Source organism: Mastomys coucha, unplaced genomic scaffold, assembly GCF_008632895.1.
Source record: "Mastomys coucha isolate ucsf_1 unplaced genomic scaffold, UCSF_Mcou_1 pScaffold14, whole genome shotgun sequence".
In the NCBI taxonomy this organism is placed as follows: domain Eukaryota; kingdom Metazoa; phylum Chordata; class Mammalia; order Rodentia; family Muridae; genus Mastomys; species Mastomys coucha.
Window position 1 is genome coordinate 105,444,693 of NW_022196896.1, and position 5,254 is coordinate 105,449,946.

Below are 5,254 nucleotides of genomic sequence, written 5' to 3' on the forward strand. Positions count from 1 at the left end.
TTTGCACCTGAAAACACAGATCTGTAATTGCTTGACTTAGGCCAAAGAAACCCAAGGTTCCCCGCAAAACTCAATGCTGGCCTTGCAGGCTCCCGTAGCAGTAGTAAAGAAAGAAGGCTCACCTCTCACCTTGCCAAAAGGAAGACAGCTCGTCTGTAGCCATTCCTTAGCTACAAAGCTTTAGAGCAAGCGCATGTGTCACTAGCCGACTGTCTGCACTTTTGTGCAGCCCTAGCAGAGTCCAAACACAGCCTTGTGTCTGGGGAATCAGCCCTTCCTGCCTCAGACACATCAGCTCTGCCCTGCAGACAATCTCGGCTTCTGTCACCCCACCCTACCCCCAGCCCTCTGCCCTGCCAGACTATAACGGCTACGACTCCAATTCTTAAATTTATCACGGAATTCCCTTTGATGGTGGGCTTTCTTTCGTTTCCTCAACAGGAAGACATTATTGTTTTACTGTGACATCTTTACCTACCACTCTGCACTGGAGTTCTGTTTCCTGTGTCATGCTTTCCCTGCAATGGCATACTGCCCTGCCAAAGGTCCAAAGGCAACGAGGCTAAGTGGCCACAACTTGAAACCATGAGCCAAAATAACCTTTTCTTCTTTCAAGTTGCCTACCTCAGGTATTCTGTCACAGTGACAGGCAGAGCTCTTGTTAGGATGTGAGTACCTGCAAAAGAACTCTAGGGAAATATATTCAAAATGCTGAGAAAAAGGGGAGATGGCTCTGCAATTAAGAGCACATAGTGAGGACTGGAGTTTGCGTCTCCCATGGATCCAGCATCTTCTTCTGAACTCCAAGGGCATCTGCATTCACAGTGCACACACAACTTAATATAAAGGGGAGGTGTAAGGAACATTCTTCTCCAGTGACTGACATACAACCAACCCCTTTCTCTTGTGCTTAAAGCATGGGAAGCTTTCGTAGCATCCCTCAGAACTTGACAGTGATGCCAGCTCTCTTGGGGTCCCCAAACTGAACTTTTAAAATCAGAACCTCGAGGAGTGGGCCCCAATAGCCACTGGTTCACAAGAGCTCCAAGTAACTCTGATAAAACACTCAACTCTGAGAACCACTTTCTAAAGAGCAGAAAGCCTAGACACTGGAGCCTGTGTACCACAGGCTGTCGAGCAGTCACCCCGGCATCGAAGGATGCTGAGCTGTGGGCCTGGCATGGGGCCCATATGCCAGCACCATCTTTTGCCCTGCCAAAGTGACTGCACATAATTTCAAGCATTCCCCAGGGACCACCGCTGATCATGGAACAGCTGGCAGAGACTTTGGAAAAGTGGGCCCCGACTTCAGGAAGCCCCTCGATTCTTCAGCTTTTCCTTTCAGGACATCCTTGTGCCTCGCGGCTCTTCTGCAATAAATTAATGTTAGCCAGATCCTGCTATAAATATCCAAAGTCACTTCTCCTAAGCAAAGTTGTGGTAGTACACAACTCCAGCCGCAGCACGTGGGAAGCTGAAGCAGAATGACCATCAGTTCTGGCCTAGCCTGGACTACAAAGTGAGGCCTTGTTTCAAAAACAAAACAAACAAACAAAAAAAATTAAAAAAAAAAAAATGTGGGCCAGGCAGTGGTGGCACACGCCTTTAATCCCAGCACTTGGGAGGCAAAGGCAGGAGGATTTCTGAGTTGGAGACCAGCCTGGTCTACACAGTGAGTTCCAGGACAGCCAGGGCTACACAGAGAAACCCTGTCTCAAAAAAAAAAAAAAAAAAAAAAAAAGTGGTGGCACATGCCCAGAGCCCTAGCATTAGGGGGTAGAGGCAGGGGAATTAGGAGTTTAAGATCTCCTGTGTAGCTGCACAGCATATTCAAGGCCAGACCGGGCTACAGGAAATCCTGAGTAAAAAGCAAACTGAAGAAAGAGCTGATGAGGAAGCTCAGCCTGCCTGCCCAGGCACACAGACAAATGCAGGCGTCCACGCTCAGACAGCTTATCTGCACACACAAAGGAAGGTATACAAAAGGTACTTCTGTAAGTATTAAAGCACAAGTTGCCAAGTTTCATTCAAAATTACTTTAAATTCAAAATTACTTTAATCCTGACAATTAGTAAGAAGGAAGTCACTGATGGAGGCAAACATCTGTCATTCTGCATTTGCGGCTGGCAGTCACCTGCTGACTGATACAGCCTCGGCTGGCTTCTTCTAATGCAGAGGTGTAGGACTGAAAGAACTTGGGTCTGAAGTGGCAGAACTGGGTTCAAACCTCAGTCCTACCACTTAATAGCTCTGTGGTCTTGGTAATGACTTGTGAGTTCGTGCCTCCAGTTTCTGACCTGTCCGATGGCCACCAGAATATGGTATGTTTACTTTACGCTCCATACTGTTCTTGGCAAGACCTGAGAGGGCATCCTCAATTGCTGCTACCTTTTCAGTAAAACAGACAAATCCTCACAGCCTACAAGCAAAGACTACTAACAATTTACCCATTCAGATCAAGTTTGAGCACCAAAAGAGCCTTGAGAAAATGTCCACACCCAGGCACTTCTTTGAAAATGTATTGAGTTTTGGAACTGCTGATGAGAGAAATGGACTGCACTGTTCTCACGGGCGGGGGGCGGGAAGAGATGACCTTGGATGTAGTAATACACACACACACACACACACACACACACACACACACACACACCCCCCAATATTGCACTGGTAGAGAAGGGCTTTCTAAGGGTTAACTACTACCATTTCTAAAACATAAATTCTGATCATATCGCTTGCTTGTGTTTTTAGAAGTTTGTCCTCCCTGACTGCAAAACAAAATCCAGTTCGAATGTAAGAGTCATACCAAAAATCTTTTCCAAAACCAGGCACTGCCCTTTCCAGGCCTCAGCCCCTTTACTGCCATGGCCTCCCAGACACCTTCTGCTTGCTCTGGTCACTTTAAAATACATAGAGTTCTTGACCACTTCACATTCCCTCCCATCCTTTCCCTCTGCCTGGAAGCAGCGCATGTACCTTCCCTTCTATAAACCACCCTGTCATGCATGAGGACCCCCGTCCCCTCTGGAGATGGTTCTTGAATCCAGCCCAGGCAGGTTCTTCTTTCTGTGTCTTCCCAGCATCTGGGGAGCTGAACACACGGGGCCACGTCGTTGGTAAACTGCTCAGCACTTGCAGAGAGCTACTTTAATGCCAGCTGCCTTTATAGTTAAGGTGGAGACGAATGAACGGGCACATCTGACAAGTCCTTGGCTGCATGAGGGAGGGCAGTGTTCTAAGTCCTCAGGCATATATACAGGATTCCTTAGGTCAAGGGCCATAGGAGCAATAAATCACAAGTTATATGAGCATAGGCACTGTGGCTTCTGATCCCTCTTTTATCCCCAGCACCTCATACTCAATAGATACAGTGTTCCTGAATGAATGAATGAATAATGAATGACAAGTATGATAAATAGGACAGTTTAGAAAAAAAGACCAACAAGCACAAAACTCATAGTCCATACTCGAATTAAATCAAGAATTATGATACCTACAAAAAAGGCTCAAAATACACATCAGAAGCCTTCAGTAGCAACTCTTTGGTGGTCCTGTCATTTGTCAGGATCCTGCAGGACAGTTGAGCAGGAGTAAAACAATGGGCTGATCCAAGATTTCCCTGAACATCTGTGTCGAAAAGCAGCTTAGTAATAATCACTTTCCATAAAATCTTTATTAGCACTGTTCCTACCCAGTAATCTCAGATATTCGGTAATTTACCCAACATGCATGAGTAACAAATAAAATATTTTACCAAATAAAGCTGGCTGACTCTAATAAGCTGTTGTATAAATTCCCGTTTGTATCACGCAAATATCATTATTCTGCCATTTGCCTTGTTTACATTCCCTTTCTCTAGTCTCAAGTTCCCACTCTCCCCATGCCATTTCTGTTTCACATAGCCAGACAAGGATCCTAGCAGTCAGTTACAGGTAAACTGGAGAAAAAAAAGATAAGCTCATTACCTGAGAAAAAGACCCTAAGCTCATTCAAAAGCCAAATACAAAGGTCCTGCTCCTGAGATGGGGGCTTCAAATTTCCTTTTCCCATACAAGGCAGGCCCTCAATTTCATTCACTTCAAAAGGTATGAAGACAATAGGCTAGCCTCTGCCTCCAGCTTAGAAAGAAAAGTAGAAATGCTCACCAAAAAGCCTTTCCAGTTTGGGCCTAGCACTGCTTAAGGAAACTGTTTTGCTCAACTGCGTTTTAAACCTTCTAAGTTTTAAAACTTGCTACAATTTTAAAAACAAGGGTGATTTCTCCAGTCACTTTACAGGGCCCTGAAAATAGGAGCGCAGATGACAAGCCCTGGGGTTCCATTCATGTCTTCCTCAGTATCTCCTTGACTGGAACTAGTAACACCTTTGTGCCTTCGGTTCCCTTTAGGTAAAATTAAATCGCTGGGCCAAATGAATCTTTTCCGAAGTGTGTTAAGTGACCCGGCAGAACGTAGGAACATTGATGACGGCTTGTTTTATCTTTGTGGTAAATGACATTCTGTTTCCTACTTGTGGAGCTAAATTACTTGTAAATAAAATTACTTACTTGTAAATAAATTTTCCTTTTAAAATAAGTGCATCTGGTCTTTTAAAGAATGAATGAATATTGTATAAAATCACTTTTATACAAAAATTGAAAACTGTTTGGTCAGTAAGAGTTCAGATAGTTTTAGCAGCTACGGTTTAAACAAAAAAAAAAAAATTGATTCTGAGGCCAGGAGGAGAAGCACTGGAGAGTATAGGTGAATGTCTCCGGGGTTCCTTGTAAGGAATAAACAGCCGCACCAGGTCCCAAGGCAATCAGCTACTAGTCCTCTGGGACTTGGACCCAGGAGAACCCAGAAACTCTGGAGCACCAGGTGAACGCCAGCGAGGAAGACACTGGAGGCAAAGGTCTGAGGTTGGAGCAGCACCATGGGACAGGTTACAGGCGGCAACGGGGCAAGAGTCTAGCTTGAGGCGCAGGACTGGAGTACCGAGCTGCAGGGGTGTGCACGGGAACCCTGGACTGCAGGCCAGCGGTGGGAACGGACTTTGTCAGGATGGGGAATGGAGGCACTAGGTCCCAGGTTAGAAGGGTGTGGCGAGAGTCCTGAACTAAAGACATTTGGAGGGAAGACTTCGGACTAGAGAGGTCCTGTGAAGATCCAGAGTCCCAGGGTGGGTGGGTGTTATAGACAGGGTCCTGAGCTGGGTGAGCCCCGTGGGTCTGGGTCCCAGGCTAGAGGTGAATTGTGGAACGGGGTCCCGAGACTGG

At 45.9% G+C, this 5,254-nt stretch overlaps 1 protein-coding gene across 1 annotated transcript in view; it reads right to left on the reverse strand.

Moving 5' to 3' along the window:
* Wdfy1 (WD repeat and FYVE domain containing 1) overlaps window positions 1–5,254 on the reverse strand; it is a 51,643-nt gene that overhangs the window by 45,777 nt on the left and 612 nt on the right. The window lies entirely within an intron of this gene.